Source organism: Scomber scombrus, chromosome 5 (assembly GCF_963691925.1).
Source record: "Scomber scombrus chromosome 5, fScoSco1.1, whole genome shotgun sequence".
NCBI classification, from domain to species: domain Eukaryota; kingdom Metazoa; phylum Chordata; class Actinopteri; order Scombriformes; family Scombridae; genus Scomber; species Scomber scombrus.
The window spans coordinates 823,227-848,873 of record NC_084974.1 but is presented as its reverse complement, the minus strand read 5'-3'; the positions used below and the strand labels follow the sequence as shown (position 1 = coordinate 848,873).

The following is a 25,647-nucleotide window of genomic DNA, read 5'->3' as shown; positions in this document are numbered from 1 at the left end:
GAATAGGAGAGAGAGAGAAGCACATAGAAAATAAACAGCTAGAACCTAGTAGGTCCGGGACTGGAATCTGTCATCCGGACGTCTACAGGCCCAGATTACCTGTGAGATGAGAAAGCACAGACAACTCCAGGGAAGAAGTTTAGGTTATTGAATGTATTAATAGTACATGAATGTTAATGGATATAGATGGATGGATAGAGAGAGAGAGAGAGAGAGAGAGAGGAGCTCAGTGCATCATGGGAGTAGGAGTCCCCCGGCAGTCTAAGCCTATAGCAGCATAAACTAGAAGCTGGTCCAGGACAAGCCTGGCCGGCCCTAACTATAAGCTTTATCAAAAAGGAAAGTTTTAAGCCTACTCTTAAAAGTACAAAGGGTGTCTGCCCTCCGGACCGAATCTGGGAGATGGTTCCACAGGAGAGGAGCCTGATAACTGAAGGCTCTGCCTCTCATTCTACTTTTAGAGATACTGGGAGCGCAGTGTTCTGGTAGGTACATAAGGTACTATAAGCTCTTTAAGATATGATGGAGCCTGACCATTAAGAGCTTTAAAAGTGAGGAGAAGGATTTTAAATTCTATTCTAGATTTAACAGGAAGCCAATGCAGTGAAGCTAAAATAGGAGTAATATGTTCTCTTTCTAGTTTTTGTCAGAACGCGTGCAGCTGCATTCTGGACCAGTTGGAGAGTCTTTAGAGACTTGTCAGGACAGCCTGATAATAATGAATTACAATAATCCAGCCTAGAAGTAACAAATGCATGGATTAGTTTTTCAGCATCATTTTGAGACAGAATGTGTCTAATTTTTGAAATGTTACGCAGATGAAAATAGGCAGTTCTTGAAATGTTTTTTATATGGGAATTAAAGGACAGATCCTGGTCAAATATAACTCCTAGGTTCCTTACAGTAGTACTGGAGGCCAAAGTAATGCCAGAGTAGTTATATCATTAGGTAATATGTTTCTGAGGTGTTTAGGGCCAAGCACAATAACTTCAGTTTTTTCTGAGTTTAATAGCAGGAAGTTACAGGTCATCCAGGCCTTTATGTCCTTAATACATGTTTGTAGTTTAGTTAACTGGTTGATTTCATTAGGCTATATTGATAGATATAATAATAAGTATCGTAAGTAACTAAGTTTAGGTCTGGGGTTGATTGTTAAGTTTGAGTTAAAAATAGCTGCAACTCCACCTCCTCGGCCGGTGTCTCGAGGGATGTGAGTATTAATATGACTGGGAGGAGTAGATTCATTTAGACTGACATATTCATCCTGGCGCAGCCAAGTTTCAGTAAGACAGAATAAGTCAATTTGTTGATCTGATATTATATGAATACACCTTTAGAGGAGAGAGATCTAGTGTTTAAGAGTCCACATTTAACTCTCTTATTTTGATGATCTATTACTGGAGTGGTTAGTTTTGATCAGGTTTTTGTGAATCGCTCTTCTATTAAAAGCTGTTTTAATTGGTTTAGGTGGTCGGGGGACAGACACAGTTTCTATATGTAATTGTAATTGGGTGGGTAACTGCTCTAGTGGAAGCACAGAGAAGCGTGTAAGACTGCAGCTCTGTCTCCTAGTCTGGACTCTGGGTTGTCATGGGTTTGGGTCAATGAATTCAGCCATATTTCTAGATATGAGAGCAGCTCCATCCAAAGTCAATACTGTGTAGACACTGATGAAGGACTGAAGCTGTTGCTGCATCCCTCACACAAGTTTTCACTCTGTACCATGTATAGACATTGGGCCAGATGCAAGAAAATCAAGAAAAACTCGTATTTGTTCTTAAATCATGTGTACGAGTGATTTACGAGGATTTGCTGCATTCACCAATTTTCTCATATATTGGATTTTCTCTTAGGTACGAACAAAATTTACGAGTGATGCAGACCTGTCGTACCTATCACGCACAACCAACCTGCAGTCCTCCAAATCAATAAAACATGACTGTTACTGTCTAATGGCAGTGTGCCAACAATATCATGTCTTTTGATTTTTTTTAAACCGAACATGTTCTTGCATTTGGTCCATTGTGTTAGTGTCCAGATGGGGTGCATTCACTGTTAATCTTCCTTCCACCACCTGGAATCTAATGCTAGTACCTGTTCGCAGTGTCCATGTTAGATTGTGCCAAACACATTTAATATATCACTGTACCTTCAGAGTCTGTCCAAAACCAAATGAGTGACACACTCTGGAAACAGTTTAGGCACTGCTCCGAACTGGCCTGTAAACTGTCTTGGTGGAAAAGGGATATCTGAGTGCTGTGAGAGCAGAGTTCTGCATGGTCCTCAAACCATGAACCGCATTTAACCCGTAACTGCACTTTCACACCTGACCAGATTGAAGATGGTACTGCTGAGACCTGAACCTGACCCAAGAGCTGTGGCTGCTATTATTAGGGCCCAAGCACTACAGTGCGAAGGCCCTATTGAATCTGTAAAGATTCTTTTTCTTATTATTTTCTGAAAACAAACGCATTTTTGGCTGCCTAAACATACCCCAAAATTCGCGAAACTTTGCACACACTTCCGAACTGGCGAAAATTTTGATATTTTATGGCTCGCAGAAATGGCCGAGGCAAATTGGCTCAAAAGCACCCCCTACAAAAATTTTAAAAAATTGAGCCCCTCGCTCCAGATTGACGTAGACAAACGAAATTTGGTACACTTGTAAAACATGTCAAGACACACAAAAAAGTCTCTTGGACCCATAACTTCGATGCTTCGGCATAAAGCAGGAAGTCCTTATAACTCCTACAGACATTGTCCCATCTACACCAAATTGGTCACGCATGTAGAGGGTCCTGCCCTGAACACATCTTTGCATCAATACTGTGTCATATCCATAGTGCCACCAACTGGACACAGGAAGTCCACGCATTGTGTTTTAACGAACTCCTCCTAGAGATTTAATCCCACCAACTTCAAATTCACTCTGAAACATCTTCAGACCTTGAAGATGAAAACGTATCAAAATCTTTCTAATTATTTATACCTTATACCTATATTTTTCTTCAAAGACAAAGCTTTGAAAAGGCTTTCTCATTCATATAAAATAACTGACAATGACAACAGACCAGCATAGAATATGGCAAAGCGACCCACCAACACAAAACATACATAGTTACATTATAACATCTTCAGGCTCATTAGCCATAGGTTTAGGAGCAATAAACACATTGGCTGCAATTGAACACAGGATCTTAAAATAATAAATGATCTGCCTTACTTGTTAGTAGATCAACTGTGCATTTTCTGAATATCAGACGGATAAATGTGTCTCAAAGTGTCTTTCACAGCTGAATTTGACAACAGTCCAAAAAGTTATAATCCACGGGTACCATTGCAATGCTCTTTAAAAGTAAGGCAGGTGACCCACATGCTCGCAGCCTGAGTTCAGCATCCTGACATGGACCTGATGGCTCCTTTATAATTCAGGTCTGGATCAGGATGCTGCACTCTAGTCACTAGCATGTGGTTTGGCAGGGAACCATTCCTCTAGGACAGTGGTTCCCTATCTATGCCCTAATTTAATAATTTCTGTTAGTTTATTTTTGCCCTTTGTTCGAGCAGCTCATTGGGTTAATTATTGTGTTTCCCCCCCAAGAAAGTGTAAGACCTAATTGCTGCAGTTTTGTGTGAGTAGTTTTAATATGCGTTCTGTTTTGTCCTTCTTTTTGCGTGAGTGCTGCAGGGCCGGTGATAGCGTGGCCACCTGGACGGTGGAGGGGTTGGTGTTCGGAGTTTCTCACCCCGGCTTCACACCCCCTTAAGTGTGTTGGGTGGCAATTTTGCATGTCCCTCAATATCTTTTGCTGCACTTTTAATTTATTCTGATTTAATCAAAGTTTTGGATTTTAGATGTTTTAAACTGCTGCTTCAACAAAATAAAATTGTTCCGTTGCTGTGCCAATGGTGTGTGAATGCATATGAATGGTTACTTTCCTCCTGATGAGGAGGTTGGCACCTGTATAAGTACAGTCCATTTATCATTTACCATTTAACAAACACAACACAAAAACAAAAATAAGAGCCACTTGATGGCAGAAGGTTACTTTCTGACAACAGCTGAAGTTTCCTGACCAGCAAAAAGCCAGATGGTCCCTGAGCACTCGTCTCACAGCTGGCTGGACTTAGAAACCAATGTCATTAGTCCAGCTCAGAGGACGACTTGTTCTTCCTTAGGGAGGCCAGAATATTGGTGTCTCATAGACACTCCAGAAGTGTGTGTGTTTTAACACGAAGCCTGTAGTTTAAAAGATGTTCTCTCTTCTGATATACCATATGGCCGTTACACAAAATTAAATTTAATAAAACCTTTCCTGAGCATCTACAATAATTCAGTTGATTTTTTTTATGATGAGGGAGAAATGAGTTGTATGGCAGGCAGAAAGGGAAGAGGCAGAGAAAATTAAGAGTAAATTAAATTCAAACAATACACAATCAGAGGGAAATACTATTTGCCTTGTTCATAAAATGCACTAAGTCCTCAGAGTGTAAAGAGGCTATCCAGGGGCCTGTTTCACTAAGCACATTCAACATATTCAGGCTTTAATGAACCTGGTCTCACTGGTTACTAACTGGCTCACTTAACTCTTGATTTGTCAGTCCAACTGTGAGCTTCGACATGTAACAGAGGCCACGTTTTTAATAAACAGCCAAATGCAAAAACACTCATCATCATCAAAGCATTATGATATTAAAGTAACTGAAAATCATGCAGTAACCAAATATAATATGTAGTGTAATTCTGACTCCCTCGTTTGAACCCGTGGATGACCCATACCCATGAGGATTGGCTGATTCTTCCGCCCTCGAGAGCCAAAATCAACCCCTTTACCCTGAAGGATCGGGACGCTTGATGACAGCGCTGGATTTTCCCTAACGGACATTATACACATTGTTCGCCACCGAACTTACACCGGTAGATCAACGGGCAGTAAGTAGGACCTCTCTGCCCTCACTTGCTTAAGACTCCATGAGTCTTTGTTTACAGTTGTTGCCATAGTGATATGCTGAACTGTTTCCGTTAGCCCTCCATGGCTCGTGTTAATGTGTTTGTAGAGGAATTAAGTCGCCCTGTCGAGTTGAGACACCAGATAAAGCAGCCATAGACCTGCTGTGGCTCACCAATATCTGTGGAAAGACCAACCACTGCATTTCCTTTACAATCACGTCTCTATCTGTGTTGGCAATTTGACTTGCTTGTGGGTTAACACCATCTTTAGCGAGAGAAACAACAGCTTTGTCGGCCAGTATCAGGTGATGCCTCCACACTGTGTGCATGTGTATCTGTGTGCAAAGCTTGCCACTTTCTCTCTCTCTTGATCGTCATCTTCCTTCTCTGGTGGTCTGGCTGATCAGATCACATTCAAATTGGTCTTACTTTAAACCCATCATCAGGAGCAAGTAGATGTGGCAGGAGAGAGATGTGCCTCACACTGAGATCACCACGCACACACACATATTCACATCCCACACCACTCAGTTGTTAGTGAGGCAGCACAGGATAAAAACTAAGCTACATCCTAGCCTCAACCCAGAGCTGGGGACTCGGACTCGCAACTCGGACTAGAGTTGCACTTAAGTCAAACCGAACTGTGACTTCAGACTCGACTTGGAATCGACCTCAAAAGACTTCAGACTTGACTTCGACTCGAGGCTTGAGACTCGCGAACAACTTTTATTTCATGTTATTATTATTATTCTCATTATTTATCTGTCATTCATCTTTTTGTATGATCTCTGGCTCTGAGCTAGATGTAAACACCAACGTCATGCCACGCGCATGCGCCATGTGTGAAGCGCTCATCTTCAGTATCAGACATTAACAATGGTGATTGCGACAAGTTCAGCAGGAGTGCCTCAGATCATTACGTTTGGATACAATGCCTTCACACACCTGTTTTTCCCTGGTTCTCCCATATATCGAACCCATCTCCCGCCGCCCTCCCGTCATTTCTCCTGTAAAAGCCCCAAATGTGTTTGTTAATAATAATAAGCAGCGCACAATAGCAAAGGTTTTATTTTGAAAGCTAAGACAGGAAACTCCATTAGTTAATGCCACTAACTTAGTGGCTCCGCTACTAATTATTAAAAAACACAAAGTTGCGTTAACTATGGTCATTTTATATATATATATTTTATAATATCCCCACACATTCCCTGCTGTGTGTTGTGTTAAGCAGCAGATAAAAGGTGTGTTTGTACCACAGTGTTAAACTGCAGTGTTTCTGTGATGTTCATGTTTTGTTATATTTTACAACATTGTTAAAATAATTATTTTTTGTTGAAGAAAATACAGTTATGGAATTGAAATAATTCTTATTGTATGTTTCTTCACATCACATTGCAGTAGATTCTCTATAGTGAACCTACAATTGATACATTTTCATACTGTCCTATATCAAGGTCTAGGTCAAGGTAACTTTATTAATACCCGAAGGTAGATTTGGTAACAGTTTCAGGAGAGGGCATCTCAACATACAAACAGATACATACATAGTGACAGCAGACAGTTAAAACACCACAATAACAGACATGGGCAGGTGATCGCAAGGCTAACTGATCAGGATGAAGGATTGTACAGATCTAAGGTCCGAATTTGAATTTGATTTAGTGTTGGCAAGAGACTTGAGACTTGACTTGGACTTGTAAAAAATGACTTGTGAACACCTCTGCCTCAACCATAGCCACGTGTGTGTTGCGGAGCCGGTGTGTTTGGGAGTGTTGACCACGAGTTGGCGCCAGTGTGCCATTTTGTCCAGTGGAAACGGTCCCTGTATCCACCTCTTGTTCTTGTGTGACGAGACCTGAGTCCACCATCTTGAACCCCACGCTCCTGAATACCCCCACACTCACACCCCTTTTTCTCTCCATGCGTCCACATGCACATAGACACACACACACCCCTCTTCTCTCCTACAAACACACACACACACACACCTGTTTATTGAGTGTGTGTTTTGTGATCATTGTGCATGTTATTGTGATAAGTAGCTGATCAAAATAGACAGAGCTCAGAGTTCACTCCTTCATCTTTCCTATTTGATTCTTGAGTGAGGCTAATTTGAAAGTTTGATTATTGTTTACGGTCTTCTCCGGTGGTGTCCCAAATGAATAATTAGAATGTATTATTCTTTAATTAATAATTATTTATGATAATTATTAGTCATTATTAATAACCAAACACACTCCCTTTTACTTTTACAGTCATGGTTGCCTTGTAGTGAGGCTACCTCAACAGTGTTATAAATGAGTGTGAATGTTTATAGTAGCCTTACTATGTGATATTTTAACATGTGAATAGGGGGGAAATGTATGACAAAGTTTAGGTTTTTCTCTCCTTGAAAAAACTATTGTACGGAATAATCACATAATGCTTCTGGGCCTATTTTAATGATCTATAGTGCATGCTCTGAAGCAGGTGGCGCAAGTACATTTAGGATGTGTCCAAATCCACCTTTGCTAGTTTTTGCTAGCGGAAAAAATGGTTGCAGTGCCAGGCGCATTGTTCAAAGGGGTTGTCTCCTGATTAGTCATGTGAGTGTCATTTATGGAGCTATAACTGACCAATCTGATGAGTGTAAATATGAGTGTGGTTATACTGCAGCAGCCTGGTGTCATCAACTGATTTAATGAACAGTGAGCGGCTGTGTGTAATGGAACTGCGCTCTGTGCAGCATCTCAGAGACTGCACAGTCATCAACATATCAGTCCTATTGCCATCAGATGCTGATTTAATGAACTGAAAGAGAAACTTTTCATACAGTATAAACAGCTGTGGATAACATACTCTGTAAGAATCACCCACATTCATTAACAGATCAGGACAGATGTTTTAACCACAGATCAGTTCACCCTGCATGCAGCTGCACCACAGTACCACATAGACGTTGGGGTGCACCTCACCTATGAACATGAAGAAAACCACCAGAGTAAGATCCTGTTCATTCATTTGTTGCAAATTAGTTTTTTGTTTTTTATGTATCTTTTAATTACAGCTTTGGTTCTCTTTAAAATGGTTATGTTCAGTCATGAAGTAACAGGTAAGCTCAGATTCATTCTCATTTAATCTGTAATTGTTGCAATGTTGTTATTATTAGTTTATTCTGATAAATATTATCACTAACCAATATGATCCAATAATACCAATATTTTTTTTAATATGATGACGTAATACTTTTATTTCAAATAGTTTGCATGTTTGTGTACTGCTGCCTGTCCCTGTGTGTGTAACAGGCAGAGTATATGCTATTAAAATCTTGATAAAGCACCCTTAAAATAATGAAATACTGCACCATTGACTTGAGAAGTTCTTCAAAGTCTTTCTGCTACTGTGTGTGTCACTCTGCTCACTTGACATTGCTCTACTGGTATCCTGTAGGAATGTTGACTAGCCCCTCACTGCTGATTGGTGAAAAATGGATCTTTGATGTTTTGATGCATAAGCCTGAACTAAACCTGCTCCTTGCACATTTCCACTTAAAGTAACTTTTACAGGGGCCTAAAACCCTTAGGAACTCATGAACTTTACCTGTGTTCCTCACACCAGATCACCACCTGCAGACCTGCCAACCTGTACGCATTTTGCGTAGCAAGTACTCAATTTGACATCTAAATACGCTGGTACGACTCGCCTCTCTAAACTACGCAAAAAGCTGCGGACATGTGAGTCCTGTGGGAAATGTGCACGTGCAGTACTCATGTCTGACCGCACGATGCAGCAGCATGGTGAAGCAGTTTCAACCAATTATTGTAGAGTAGCGGAGAATAACAAGCCTGCTGAACCTATAGCGTAACATCCCTGCTCCCCTACCTCCTGCCCTCTGCCTCCCTCCCCGTTCCCTGTTCCCCTACTCGCTGCAGCTGGCGGTTAAAAAGGTAAACTGTGTATCTCTGTGTGTGTGTCAGCAGACCTGCCAGCTTTTGGTAAATGTGAACCGTTAATAACGTCACTTTCACTCTGAAAACATTCGAGCGAAGTCTAAGTGAAAAACTCATAGATTTGAGAGTTTTTTTTCTAGCAAATCTATCAATCATGTTCCCTAATGACCCCAATGCGCCGTCGAAGAAAATAGTTAGAAGAAGAGAAATTAGCGGGAGCGGTGCATCTGTGTGTGTGTGTGTGTGTGTGTGTGCGTATTTTAGCCTTTATATATATCCATTGCAGATAGAGTAGGCCTGTATATAAGGAAGAATGAGATTATTTATACAGTTTAAACTTGTAGCCAACAAATCTTTGGTAGCAACTCTACCACTCTGCCACTATCATGGCAGATGAGGGAAAAAAGACAGGGAGGGACAGGGCAGCAGACCTGACAAAAAGAAAAGGGTCCATGTCCCCCAGAAGTTTTTTAGTAAATATCAAGAACAGTGGCCATGCTTCCGACCCTCTAAAGTCCCATATCATGCATTTTGCACAGTGTGCAATTATGATGGACATAAGCCACCAGGGAGCTGCAGGTTAAATATAAATTAGCCCTGGTGATGTGTGCTTATGTGATGTAAGCCAATTTAATTATTACATTCTTGAAAATAAAAACATCTATTGCAATATACAAAATAAATTATTACCATTTTAATAAAATAAATATTAAAATAATTTTAATTAAATAAGTATTGAAATAATTCAATGCAGTTAACTTGTGGCTGTCAGCATAGCTAAGGCACTGTGTGCAAAGCAATGGAGTTGCAAAAATCCGCGGAAAAAGCTGCATGACACAAGTGGTACTGAAAATATTTTGCCACGGTTGGCAGGTCTGCACCTGCAACTGAAACAGGGAAGGTTATTTTTTAATGATCATATATGTGAGATGTTTCACAGAAACTTAATCGGCTGTAACACGTTCCAGCAGAATACTGAAACATACTGATGATTACTTTTCAGTGACATCCAGAACCTCCCCATATGAACCTCTGAATACATACACAGCTGACCCCTGTTCAAATCCCGGCCAGGGGTCCTTTACTGCATGTTACACACCGTTCTCTCCCCTGTTTCCTGTCTGTCTACTGTTAAATAAAGGTGTCTCTGCCAAAAAAATCTTTAAAAAAAAAAAGAAGATATCTGATCCATTTAGACACTTCAATGAAGCAAGAAAGTATAGCAGCATTCCCACAACCCCCTGAGGCATGTGGGTGGCGACTTCTACTCAGAAAAGGACCAAAACATCTATTAGACTCTGTTGTATAATAAGCTTATTTATTTTATATCTACAACCGCCAAAATAAAAGTCTGAATACGAACAAAGTTCAATGCTGGTGCTCAGTTATACAACTACCCTGACCAGTATCACTAACAGCCCTCATCCCTCATTAGTGTCCTCCTTTAGGAACTCTCCCGTAACACTCTAATGGCCATTTCATGACATAAGGGATGGCCAGGTTAGCCAGTGGAGCCACTTAGACCATCACTAATGCTAAAAGTTTTACTGAACTTTACTGAACTGAAAACAGGAAGCCTACATACATCAGTATGTTTGATGAAACCTGCTTAATGGCTTCAGTTGAAGGTTCATACTTAACTCACACCAACCAATATCTTAATTTAAACTCTACAGTAAGTGCAACTTTTAACAGAAAAGATCAGTGGTGAGGAGCCTCCTGCAGTTTAATTAATTCTGCCCCTTTGTCCTCTCCTCCTGCCACTGCTCACTCCCTCAGCAGCCTACCATTTTAAAGAACTTTTAATCTTGCCATTCACAACCTGTCCAGCAGATGCCCACAAATGTTCTAATCCCATTTACACATGGCATTGGCATGTAATCAGTAACTGGATATATTATCTGGATAATGATATCGATCCATAGGCCTTTACATTTACAACTGGTATTAAAAATTAATTATTATTTTCTCAATATGCAAATTAGTTGGACTTGAGTTGGTGTGGTGTACAGGTTGCATCTGATGATCTGATCACAGTGTGTGCCTGACTAGATGTGGTCTGGCTGATCAGATCACATTCCAATTGGTTTTACTTTAAAACCATCATCAGGAGCAAGTAGATGTGGCAGGAGAGAGATGTGCCAGCTGATGACTCACACTGAGATCATTTTTAACCAGTATTCCATTTATGTCAAACTGCTGGACCTCCCAGAAAGTTTAATTTGAAAAAGGTCAGAGTTCAACCTACCAGTACTGATAACATCTCTAAATAGGACTGACAAAGTTTCCTTCTCTCTTCCTCTTCTATCCACAGAAACTCTCCTCTCCTCTTGTCAGCCTTTTCTTTTTCAGACACTGTTTGAACAGTCAAACTTCAATCTGAGGATCTGAAGCTGTTCCTATTTGTTTTCTTAAATTGGAAACACAGTGGAAGCCAATGTGTCAGCCAGAAAAATAGATATACTGAGGTTCAAAACTGTTTTTTCTTAGTCTACACTCCTCAGTCTGTTCTTCCTTGATTGATTTAAGAACAACACCTTTCTTTCCCTCTCTTCCTTCATTTGATGGATCCGGACAACTATAGTTCATCATGGTAGACAATGCTGAACAACACATTGTGTGCTTTCTCTTTTCAGCCTCTCACACTTGTCAGATTGACAGCCTTTCAGTACTTTGTTCCTTTTAAGCCAGAAAAAGCCCCCCCCCCCCCCCCCCACTGAGAATTCTCCATCCTCCAGCTCTCATTTCCCTCAGGCCTGCTGTCTGTCTCTCTGTTGCATGTTCTCAGTGTCGCTCATTGAGAGCTTTGATTTCAACAAAGCTACTGTGTAGCTTCTTTTTTTTTTTTTTGGTAAGATAGCCACATTACCAGTCACTTTTATTTCACTATGTAATGGGAAAGGGGTAACCAGTCACTGACGTAGTAATTGTCATATGCTTGTGAGGTTAGTATTTTCTATACTTTTACTGTTTGGAGAGAATATTGTACAGTGTGAGTTAAACTCTCACTCTGAGGAAAACCTTCATCTTTAAATTGTAGTCTTTGCAGAGTTTAGTTTAGTTTCTTGTGGTCGGCGGATAGCGGGCGTGGCGCATGTGTCTTTGTTAGTTTCGCCTGGTGCAGTTTTCTCGCCCTGCGGCCACGTTGTCTAAATAGCAAATGCACTTGCACCAGTCTGTGCGCCTATGGGTGTGTTGGTCTCAAAATGAGGTGTGGTCAGGCGCATTGGTGGTGCGTTGCTATTTTGAGGCAGAGGAAAGTGATTGCTCCTAGATAGGCGGGTTGCGCAGCGTGCAGACATTGTGCCTGTTACGCACACACGGGCGCGCAGCAGCACACAAACATGCAAAACATCACTAATAAAAGGACTACAATGTGAATTCGTATTATGATGTACATCAACATATTTTTAAAAAGTCACAATGACGTGCCACTATGTATCAGAACCAGTCAATGGCAGTAATGATTAATGAAACTATCAATGTAGTCATGTGACCAATCCTGGTAAATCCTTCATCAAACTAACAATCCACCAAGGTGACAGCACGCCTGGATATTAAAGGGAATGAAAGATGACACTCTGATTGGTTTACCGCGCGTTACGCCCAAAACACGCCTATGATTAATGAGGGGACTTAAGTCCATCCCTTTTAGACCATGCACCTGGTGCAGTGACCATTTCTCCACCGTTAAAATAGCAAAAGTGGATTTGGACACGCCCCAAAGGAACTTGCGCCACACGCTTCCACGCCATGCGCTATAGATCGTTAAAATGGGGCCCATAAACTTTGCTGTGCATTTGAATTAATAAATCTGGCATGTATATGCTATACGGTATGATGTTGTTATTAAGATTGTTTGGCATGTTGTTAGGTGGGCCAAGCAGCATGCTGCCAGTGATGCACACTAGTATCCTGGTTATGAGTGGGTTTCTGGAGTATGCTGGTAATGTTTTGTGCTTGTAAACAAATCTTATAATTGTTGCCTTATATGATGTTTGGAGAAGTCCAATAGAAACAAGGATACTATGGGCTGTAAACATGTTTACCCCTTACATATTGTTCATATTCAGGCTTTTCTCAGTACCCCCTCTTAATTAGTCTTTATACATAATTGTGTGTGTATTTTGTGTATCAGCTGCACTAAAACATCTTTAGAAAGTTGTAAAATATTTCCACTCTTTTGTATATTCTGGATCACATGTCACATTTCTGACAAAAAGAAACATTTCTTTTTTTAATACAAATGTTTATAATGAAAGAATGTTGATATGACTTCCATTTTAGATGACAACAGGAAGGTTATTGGCCAATTATTATGATTTGTTGGTGTAATTATCATTATGCAGAAAATCATATTTATGTATGTGAATCTATTGGCCCAGTGCATGCTGAGAGGGTTCCCAACACACCTACTTCATTAACTGTAATCACATGATGAACACTCAGCCAATCATATGCTGACCATGTTTTCAACTCTCTACTCATTCTGCCTTTGATATTCAAGGTAACTTCATTCAGGATGAATAAATCGTTCCTCAACCTGCTGACAAATATCTAAAATTAGCTGGAGGAAATTTGACAGCATTATTTACATGATCTGATATCACTGTGTTGGTATTTATTCCTATGAAATCATAATTAACCCTTTCACACATAGTGGTCACTGCAGCTATTCAAAAGCTGTTTTCTGTATGAAAGGATTTTGATGGCATAGTTACACTTCAGCCACCACAGTGGACACTAGTGTGTCATCCCATACATCACCATTAAACCTGCAGTAATGTTTTTGGTTGTAAATCAGTTGATTTATGTTATTTATGTTATCATATAGTATATCATTTTTTTAAAGAAAAAATGAAGTTCAAATATGTTTTTTCATGCCTAAAGAGACATTTTAAAACATTGGACAACAATCCTGACTGAGGTTATCATAATTAATGCATGAAAGGGTTAATGTTGGTCCAGGACCATCATTGCAACTGACCAATCATGTTGTTGTGATGAAACAGTTTTGTGAGGTGGCCCTTGAAATAGGAGGCAGCTTGAGTGCCCCTGTGTTTGTTTTGGTCCAGTTGTTTCACAGCTGTCTCAGTGGATTTCTGCCTCTGCTAATCACCTGACTGTGCATGTGCCCCACCACCTGTTTGCAAAGCTGTTCCCCATTTGCTCATTAGTAATGCAAATGTAAAGAGGGTAATTCTCTTCAATAACTATGTCACTACGTCACTAGTTAGGTTTCACCTGATTGCCTTATTCCAATATTGAATCAAGCCTGCCTGACCAGAACTCTAAGACATAAAGTGTGCTTGTACCTCCTTTTGTGTCTGAGTTCTACCATATTCACATTTACTCCCAGAGAAAACTAACATCCTGTGTAAGCGCTGTGAAAGGTGTCAGTAGGAGCTGGGACATACAGTCCATCAGCTGCTTTGTAAAGGTTTCTGCCACTACAGGCATTTGAGACATGGCAGTTCAACGGACCTGCTGAAAATAGATCAGGTTCTTAGATGCATCAACACACAGATAAGAGATAAGTTGTTCCCCTATAGCCTAATGTTTCTCACTCTCACGTCTTTCAATACGTTCTCTTTTCCAGCCTTTGCAGAATTGAACCTGAGTAATATTGTTGAGACAGTTTGTGATAAAACACATGTGATGACACATCTACAAAAGACTGTAATCAAATCTCAATTTCAAGTTCAATCAAGACAGCAAATGGCCTGACAGCATCACCAGCAGAAAGTAACACCCTCTCCATCTATTATGTTTGCTGTCTTTGAAGAGATTACATATTCCATGTTATCACTGGAAGGTCAGGGATCTCTGCTTTCATTGCAGTATTGCTGTACTTTAACACATCATGGACTCTGGCCATTCACATGAACTCACTCAAATCACCAGACAGCAATTATTCCCAGAAGCAGTCTTATTAAATCCTCCTCTGTTGAACACACGGCCAACTTCAGATAGAGAGGATTTCTTTGAGAGCCATCAAAGCTCCACCCTCAAACAGACCACCTTGCTGGATACCCGATCCATATCTCAGAGTGCTGTTGACAGGGCCATTGTCAAGTATGTTGTCAACAATCTCCAGCCATTGTCAACTGTTGAAAATGAAGCCTTCAGAGAGCTTCTCACAGATCTCCTTCCTACTGCCAAAGTCATCACACGGGTCACCCTGCGATCAAGGATTGAAGATTTAGCAAAGACTATGAAAAATGTGTTAACTGAGGAGATAAAGTACTGAGAGTAAAGTGGACCACATCGCCACCACAACAGACTGCTGGTAAGATAGGAGAAGGAGCTTCCTTGGTGTGACTGCTCATTGGGTGAACCCTACAGACCTAACTAGACGATCAGCAGCCCTAGCTTGCAGACAGCTAAGAGGTTCCCACACCAAGCAGCTTGATTCGTACCTGGCCTACTCAACAGACGAAATCAAGATTCTCAAGACGTTTCCTGTGGTTCTCAAGTTGTCTGTCAAACTCAACAGACCTCTGCCTGCTTCTGCAGCTTGCGAAAGGCTGTTAAGCATAGCAGGTCTCATCTTCAGCCCAAAAAGAGCACGGCTAGCTGCGGACACTTTTGAAAATCAGCTTCTGCTGAGGATGAACCGCAAGTTCAACTTCTCCACTTGAACCAGAAAGTTTGTTTGTGTGGTGTTACTGTGCCTCAGCTCATGAGGATTCCCCCAACATAGTTAAAAAGTGAAAAAAGTGGCTCTTATGTTCAATGTTAAAGACATTGTTTATTTTTTGAGTGGTATTCTATACCACATTTCATTCACCTGAAAAAGTGAAATAAAAAACAAGGGGAGAATAATTTTGGGTTGTTTTGCTTCTTTTCATGCGTACTATAAAATACTTGTACTTTTACTTCTACTTTAAGACTTTTACTCAAGTAATTTTCCTTTAGGTGACTTTAACTTTTACCAAAGTCATTTTCAGTTATGGTACTTATACTTTTACTTAGTTATTTTTTTCAAGTACTTTATACACCTCTGCCAATAAACACGAATTACAGCCAAAATAACTGAATAACAATGTAAATATAAATAAATGAATACTAATACAAAAATAAATGTGCAGCCTGTTCTCTAACTTAAATATTGCTTATGGCTAGTACAGACTGAAACCAGGATATTTCCTTTACATCAACTTACATACAAACAATACAGTTACAAAATCAGGTCAGTTACCAAATAGCCATAAAACTAGTATGCCGACATGCTAACATTAGTGGTAGAAGCTAATTTTACCTTCTCCTGAATCGCTAATCACATTATACACTTTATACACATATTAAACAAACATAAAGGACCCCATTTTAACGATCTATAGCGCATGGTGTGAAGCGCGTGACGCAAGTGCCTTTGGGGCGTGTCCAAATCCACTTTTGCTATTTTAACAGCGGAAAAATGGTCACTGCACCAGGCGCATGGTCTAACAGGGATGGACTTAAGTCCCCTCATTAATCATAGGCGTGTTCTGGGCGTAACACGCGGTAAACCAATCAGAGTGTCATCTCTCATTCCCTTTAATATCCAGGTGTGCTGTCACCTTGGTGGATTGTTAGTTTGATGAAGGATTTACCAGGATTGGTCACATGACTACATTGACAGTTTCATTAATCATTACTGCCATTGACTGGTTCTGATACATAGTGGCACGTCATTGTGACTTATTTTTAATATGTTGATGTACATCATAATACGAATACACATTGTAGTCCTTTTATTAGTGATGTTTTGCATGTTTGTGTGCTGCTGCGCGCCCGTGTGTGCGTAACAGGCACAGTGTCTGCACGCTGCGCACCCGCCTATCTAGGAGCAATCACTTTCCTCTGCCTCAAAATAGCAACGCACCACCAATGCGCCTGACCACACCTCATTTTGAGACCAACACACCCATAGGCGCACAGACTGGTGCAAGTGCATTTGCTATTTAGACAACGTGGGCGCAGGGTTGCTATTATAACAGCGCATTTACCCAGCAATGCGTTTCAATAATAAAACATGAGTTACTTTTGTTGAAAAGAAAGTTGGCTGATGAGCTGCTAATCTCACATTTAATCATATAAAGGAAGAATATGGAGATATAACCAACCAGTCTGATGAGTGTAGAGGTGTGCAGCAGCCTGGTGTCATCAGCTGATTTAATAAACAGTGAGTGGCTGTGCGTGATGGCACTGCGCTCTGTGCAGCAACACTCTCGATGTTTTACAATTAATTAAATCTGATAAATATGATGACTAACTAATATGACATGTATTTTTAAAATGTTGATGTACATCATAATACAAATTTATGTGTATGTGTGCTGCTGCGCGTCCGTGTGCGTAACAAGCACAGTGTCTGTGTGCAGCACACCCACCTATATAGGAGCATATTGGACTCTTGATGATGCGCCCCTTAAATAACAGTGAAATATGCGCCAGTGACTTTAGACCTGGTTTTTTTTGGTCAGTAGCGCAATCACTTTCCTCTGCCTCAAAATAGCAACGCACCACCAATGCACCTGACCTCACCTCATTTTGAGACCAACACGCCCATAGGTGCACAGACTGGTGCAAGTGCATTTGCTATTTAGACAACGTGGGTGCAGGGTGAGAAAATGACAACTGCGCCGGGGGAAATTAACAAAGACACATGCGCCGCCATCCGCTGTGTGCCAACCGCAAGATGGGGCCCAAAATATGACAAGGCTGCTACCACCATCTATTGGCGAAAAGCTAAGTAAACAAACTGAAACCAGGTGAGTTTTCTCCTATTTACACAAAGCATTTAAAATAATAGACACCAGATAAAATAATGGTGGGGGTACCAAGTTAATAACAGAAACTATTATAAACACATTTCTGGAAACAATCTTAGCTTGTGAAATGCCCAGGGTAACAAACATAGTAATATCAAATTATTATATTTAAGTATTTAATGATTTTCTGTGTTTGTCTTTTTTTGTTTTCACAGTAGCTTTTCATCAAAAGTCTGATGTGTAAACCATGGCAGTTATTTCCTGTTAGAATTCAGTGCAATAATCTCATAGAACCTCAACTTGAAATATGAGTTGACTCATTAAAGAGGGCAAAGGCCAGGGTTTGGGTTCAACAACAGGTGATTAGGATTCAATTAATTCTAACTAAGTGGAACCTTCACTTAAGTGTGTCCATGGTGAATATAAAAGGCCATCATCAACGGAGCAGCACTAATCATTGGCATCTCCATGGCAACAGTAAAGAAAAACGGCAGGTGGTCATGTTTCTGAGATGGAGCTGGAGAAAGGCATGCAAGCTCGTTGGCAACAGCCCCATCATGTCTGTGTCTAGCAGGTGCACTGTAACGGTGTAAACCCCACCCAGGGGTTAAAGTGGGATTTGACAGAACATCCAGTGTAGTGGTGCAATGGGGAAAAATGACTCACTTCAAAATAAATCCCATATGGATTTGTACTGTGAGCTCCAGTGGAATGGTTTTCTTTGTGCAGGCTTTGCACCTACTGAGACTTTGATGTTTGCAGTGGTGTCTATTCTGGCGTTATTATATTGTTCAGAGAATCCTCATCTCAGTCAGCACTGCTAATACACAAGCGCATAAACATTACTTAAAGCGATGGTTCGGCGTAATTTCGACCTAGCGTCATATGCACCATGACGTCTATCTAACCACCCACTCCGCTCTTTTTTTTCATTTTGTCGCAAACTGGTGGAGTTACAGCCATCAGCCGAATGGCTTAGTACAGGCGCTAACGGACTAATAATGCCTGGATTTACATTTAGCAGACGCTTATCGAAAATGACTTACAAGGGAGAATGAACACCGTTCGCGCAGCAACGGGAGCAATTAGGGGTTAAGTGTCTTGCCCAAGTACACATCGACATGTAGACTGGAGGAGCCAGGAATCGAACCACCAATCTTCCAATTGGAGGACCGCCGCTCTACCTCCTGAGCCACAGCCGACCGATGGATTGTTATCAAACTTCTACAGTAGTACAGATAGGGTCTTTACTCATAAATCGAGGCATTGGAAAGTTTGTAAGTACACCAGGAGTTTATTAAAATAACACTTACCTGATGGCTTTTACTCTGCTGCTTCTGCTAAAGCTGTAAACATGGTCGAAATCTCGCGTGATCACTGAAATCCCGTGTGGTCGAGTCACGTGGGTACACCGACCAACATGGCGGCACGGTAGACGAGCTCACCGATATTTACATTATCTTACTGTATGATAACCCACAAACGTTTAGCAAAATAGTCTCCCCTAAAGTCCATGACCTATATCTGAGCAGGCCGAAGTGTTTTTTGGACCTCAATGGCGACCACGTCGAAGTATTTTAAAGAAGCGGCCCGCATGGCTACCAGGAAAAACCCTCTGCCGACTGAATTAAAGATAACTTCAAACTCACCGCTGCCGGCGCAGTTAGAAAAGCAACAGGCCGGAAAAGTTGCAAGCATGGAGAATATGTTTGCCGAAATCTCCAAGATGAGCGCCACGTTGCAGGGAGTGGCTGCAGACATACTAACTATTAAAGCAACAACTAATGAGTTAAAAGATACGGTGAACGGCATACAAGAAAGGCTGGAGGAGGCGGAGGGGCGGATTTCTCACCTGGAGGATACTACTGAGAGGCTTGTGTGCAACGGTGAACACGGTGAAAGGAGGATGGAAATTTTATGGGATCGTATTCAAATACTTGAGAACCACAGCAAGAGAAATAACGTGAGGCTACTGGGACTGAAAGAAACCTACGGGAAGAACGGCACAATGGACGACTGCGTGAAGAAGATACTGAGCGACGGGCTCGGTGTTGATGTCGGGGGTGAGTTTGAAGTGGAGAGGGCACACCGAGCACTAGCTCCCATCCCCAATGAGGACCAACCGCCCAGACCGGTGCTGATCAGATTCCTACGGCAGTCAGCGCGGGAAAAAGTTTTGAAAGCTGTCAGAGAAAAACGAGGGCTCGAATGGGAAGGGCTGAGACTCTCCGTGTTTCCAGAAATGTCGAGAGAATTGGCCGAGAAAAGGAAAACCTTCACGTCCGTGAAGAAAACACTACAGCAGCTAAATGTGAGATACACGCTGGCCCACCCGGCGACTCTGCGGTTTACTTGGAAGGAGAAAAACCGGAGCTTCACGAGCGCCAAAGAGGCAGAAAAAATCATCAAAATGAACTGCAAGGCAGATGGGTAAGCAGGAATGTATTGTACAATAAAGGGTGACATGGACAATGACAATCAGACTGATTTAAAAGTGGACGATGTGTAACAGACATTGGTGGGGTTTGGGTTTGATTCTGCACCGTCTGAGCGGGAAGCCGGAGAGAGCTGGCTAGAGGTGAAATACCCCATGGACCAAAACGTCCGTTAATTTTCTTTCTTGTTTTGTTTTTCATTTGTTTTAGCATGGCTGGAGAAAAGCCAGGGGCCTCAGCTAATGTTTTGTGGGGCTTGTTTAAGTTTAGTCTTTTGTATTTTTTCTTTTTTTCTTATAAGAGTGTTAAGGTTTACACCACTGTTCATAAACCGAGTTGCTTTTGGTGATGACAGTCAAAACTGACGAGACATGTGAGATGTTTAGATTACATGAAACACTAATAAGGGACATAGTCAACATTGATTTAAACAGAATGTCACAAGGTATTTTTCTTTTCTTCTTTCATACATAGAATATGGCTAGGAATTATGTTACATGCATAAGCTGGAATATTAATGGATGCAGAAACCCTGCAAAAAAAGGGAAGGTACTGACTTATCTGAAGCATAATAAGGCGGACATCGTTTTCATACAAGAAACACACTTTGTAAAAGAAGAAGCAGTTAAACTGAAACGAGGTTGGGTTGGACATATCTTTCATAGTTCCTTCTCTAGCAAGCGGAACGGGGTAGTCCTACTGGTGAACAAAAACTTGAGTTTTATTTTACTGAGGGAGTTTAAAGATGATGAGGGCAGAATGGTAGGCATACAGGCACTAATAAATGGGACTAAGATGATACTGTGCAACATTTATGCACCGAACAAGGGAGACCCACATTTTTTCCATGAAGTAAATAACAATCAGTACAGATCAGCTGTAGAAAAAGCATGATGCTAAACTGAAACTATGTTCTCACCCAGTGTGTTATCTTCATCCCATCACATCCCAACTCTCCCGGAAATTCCGGGAGTCTCCCGCATATTGATAGCATCTTCATGACGCCCGCAAATGAGACGGAATCTGGAGTGAACGAGCAAGAGCGTGCACCAGAGAGTGACAGCACGTGTGTGTGTGTGTGTGTGTGTGACTATAAATGCAGCACGTGTGTGTATGTGTGTGTGACTATAAATGCAGCACGTGTGTGTCTGACTATAAATGTAGCGCGTGTGTGTGTGTGTGACTATAAATGCAGCGCGTGTGAGAGCAAAGCATCCTTATAACTCTGTGTTGCCGCTTATTAGACCGATCCACCCCCCCGCCCCTGGACGGACACCTAGTGTAACCCCCCCCTCGGAACGGACCTCCCTGAAATGACTTTCTGCAGGTTGGGATGTCTGCCATCAGTCCTGGAGGATCAGAGGCCCCAGTGAAGGCCACTTTCTAAGGTTCAGAGGTTATGATGAGGTGGCTAAGTAGGTTTCCATTGTAAACTGTAAACATTCATTAATGATATATGACTGTGTACAGATGGAGTGGAGAAGAGAGAAGCTCAGTGTATCATGGGAAGTCAGGAATCAAGGCCTATGACAGTATAGCTAGGAGCTGCCTGGGACAGTCCTAACTATAATCTTCATCAAAAAGGAAATGTTTAAGCTTACTCTTAATCGTAGAGAGAGTGTCTGCCCCCTGAACCAGGACTGGAAGATGGATCCACAAATCTCAAACCAGTAATGCTTAATTCGGTCAGTGTACACCGCTAACATTCAAAAACATGCCCAAATTCCCAGTGTTTCTTCTTTCTTTTTTTGAAATCATGATCTTAAAGATTAAGCAAGATTAAATGATCTGATGCAATACAGAGAGATGTTCTGCACTGATCATGTGAACTTACAGAACACATCTTTATAAAAAGGGAGTGAAAGCTTCATGAATCCCTGGAAATTCTGTAGCTTTTCAAGTCAAAATCTAAAAGGCTTCCCTCTGAAGCAGAGTTTTAGGTCTATCTCCTAATACACTACAGGATCAGCTCTTTGAGGGAGTCAGGATTAATGCCATCAACTGTCAAAGTTTGACTGTGGGATAGTGTTCTTTGTCCACCCATGTCACATTATTGTTAGCACCCTGCCAACATTAGGCCATTCAAAGCAAAAAACAAAACAAGAAAACCCACAATAACAAAAAGATATGTGTCTGTGTTTGTGTCTTATAATGGTTTATAAATAGTTCCAAAATAAAAGCTGTGCCGACGGCCATTATCTTCTACCTTTCAAATATTTCATTACCTTAATCAATAGTTTGCCATTCTGTTAAGGTGTATGTTTAACAGTATGCATTATGCAGCTACATCCCATTTGTCTAGATTAACAACTTAATTGCTGCTCCAACTGACGTCCCGGTCTGACCCGGACATGTCCCCTCCAAATCTCGCTTTGCCTTCCTCGTAGATGGTGAAACCTAATATGTTGAGTTTGGAAGTTGTGCTGCTTCTTAGTTGTGGGTGGCATGTAGGATCTGGTCAAATCTTCTCCATGCATCCTTGTCATTTACTTTTGGTCTTCTCTGGTGTCTATCTTGTGGGTTCTCTTCTTGCTGCCTTGCCTTGGTGTTTCATTGTGATGCAACAAAGACTTGATGTACATAGAGATGTAAATGGGTACCAATTATGTTTTAACCCGCTGCAGAGCCTTATTGTCCTGGACTGTACACATACCATGTCAGTTTGTTATGTTTCCAGCCGGGATGCTCTCTATTTCTCCTCTATAAAATTTAACAAGAATATGGCATGGGACTCAGTACAGCCGTTTGCTGTATCTTCTCTACCAGGTAAATGGACTGTACTTACAGATGAAGCCACTACAAATTTCCCCTGTTTCCGTGATGGCTCCTTGGCCGCCCCTTGATAGGTCCTTGACTGGCCGATAATGGAAGCAGGGGGGAAATGCGATGACGTGTCAATGAGGCCCCGACTGGAAACGCCCCTAAACTGCCTGAGTGAAAACCAGTTGCAATGCTTCATTTGTCCACGGGGAGGCGCAGGTATTAGTGCAGGAGACCCGAGTTAGTTTTACACACTAATATAACTTGTATTTACTTCTATTCTTCTTCATAAAGTAGCCTTATACTATATGTTGTTGTTATTGTCACTGTATCGTCACTATGTGTCTGTGTAATGCTGCTGCTACACTATAATTTCCCAGCTTGGGATCAATAACGTATATCTATCTATCTATCTATCTATCTATCTAATGAAGGGTGCAATATAGTTCAATCCATTAGAAGGATGCAATTGAAGCTGCTGTGCACCGGTAAAACACAATACAGCCGATCAATTAACAAAACGCACTATGATTAAAAAGTGCAAGCTTGTTATTCTGAGTCATGCCTGTGTAGTATGCAGTACTAGATACTAGTGTAAAAAAGACTCTAGTAAAAGCAGACGTCCTGATTCAACTCTTTACGCCAGTAAAAGTAAGACTTAGTTTAATGACTTAGAAGTCGCCAAATGACTTACTTTAACGAATTTCGTTAGTTTATATAATGCAGATTTGTAAAATATTACTTTTATGAAGGTCACAGTCACTGACAATAAACTTAGCATTTCATAATTGTGGTAGCAGTGGTTCAGCAGATGTAATGAAGTCCACGCAGCACGCTGGATGCAAACTAATATTAAGCCTTTAGCCTTTTCATTATAATGTCCATGGACATAAACTGAGTTAATTCATTAGAAGGATGCAATTGAAGATACCGTACATTTTACAGGACCTCTGACAAATCATTGTCACTGTCAAACCAAGAAATAGCCCATGTGACATACCCCGTCTAGTGATTCAAAACAGGACGCGCTATTTACTGTAATACATAGTATTTCAATGGACGGTGTAAATAATGTAAATAATGTCACGACTATTTTACTACATATTTCTTACTATTATTGTTCTTATAGTTTTTTGTTTGTTCGTTTATTTTTTTGTATTTATTATTTATTGTTCTTTATTCTTTTCTTATTGCTGCTATTATATTCTGACACTGATACTGGGTTTCCGTTATCCGGTAATTACAAAGTCAAAATGAAATGAAATGAATGACGTTGGCACACAACGGGTTATGAATGGAGGGGGATCTCCCACTCGAGGCACCCCCCGAAACGTCACTTTCTCGTAGCCAATCGTAAGCCCTGTTGAGACCGACTGGTTTACACAATCCTTCTCCTGTCGGATTACCTCCGAAATCATCATCCAGCGTGTCATTGTCAAAAGAAAGTAAAATAGATAAAACTTTGAACTCGCTTGAGAAAACACGTCTCTGTCCGTGCAGCTAACATTAACCTCAGCTCCAGTGAGTCTGTTCAATACTTTTATTTTATTGGCAATATGTTATAAAACATAATAGTTAAAATAATTTGATCATAATGAGAGCAGGCGTAATAGAGCCGTGGGAGGAAAAATTCAAAGGATTCACAGTTTGCCATGAGACATGCAGGTGTGGGGGGAGGGGGGCATTCGCTTTGAAAGACAATGGAACAGGCTCCCAACCATCCCCCCAAACCCATCATCACCCGCCAAATCCGCACCCCTTCTCAGAAAGTACTGTAGTTGCAACGGCCATTAACACTCTTGCGTGATTTGTGTGGCAATGGAACCAAATAGCCCATTAAGCCCAAACAAAAAGTTAAGCAATGATAATGCTAATAAAGTGGATGGGCTTACCTGACTTACAGCATGCACTGAATAGACCGGGGTTGGCTTGCACATTTTTCAACAATTCTACAATTCACAAATTAGCAGACGCTGAACTACTCATTCTCAGCTTTAGCACTCTGGCATAATTTGTGTGAGAATATTCAAACCAGCATCAAATGAAAGTTTAATCATCCTTTAAATTCCTTGTTTTTACGTTTGTTTCTAATTTCTCACTGTCAAATGTTTATTTTCATATAAATAAAGGTGCGTTGCCTTGTCTTGCCTTGCCTAAAATCAAATACAGTCGTTTACGTTTTTCCATTTCGTATAATTGATCTGAGCCTAAAATTGAAATATGAAAAGCATTTTTTCTTTCTTTTTGTGTTAGATTAAAAACAAATAACAAAATAATCAGTCAGTAGGCTATTTCATTTTTTGATTTGAAAATGTGTTCCGATTTTTTGCAGTATGAACTCTTGCCAAATCCTGTCACGCACACTTTGTTTCTCTTTCTAGCACAAACATCCCATTCATTTTCCTTTCTTCACTGCTAAACAATAAAAACACTCTTAAAATACTCTACAGGCAAACACACTTCCTGTCAACCAAGAGAACATCATTAAACACATATTAAACTCATGGCACATAGCAGAGAACCATAGAATTATCGGTCAAGATTTGATTTCCATCATATAACAACCTGAAGGTTGTAAATTCAGTAATTTTCGGGTTGTATGCATTTACTTAACACAGTTATGAAAATGCAGCAGAGTTTTTCCGCTGAAAACATTGTCAATAAGTAACTGCTACTGCAAAGACTCAAACCCAGGTCTCCCGCACTAATGACGGACACGCTGCCCGTTACGCCACCGCTCCGGTCCTATGTTGTAATGTGTTTAACTGACAAAGTTACGCTTGTATGCATTCACTGAGGAAAGATTATGAAAATAT

General features: G+C 40.9%; 1 pseudogene; it reads right to left on the bottom strand.

Annotated features, from left to right (window-relative positions):
* Positions 1-315: 315 nt before the first annotated feature.
* On the bottom strand, positions 316-6,873 carry LOC133980497 (uncharacterized; annotated as a pseudogene).
* Between the last annotated feature and the right edge of the window lie 18,774 nt (positions 6,874-25,647).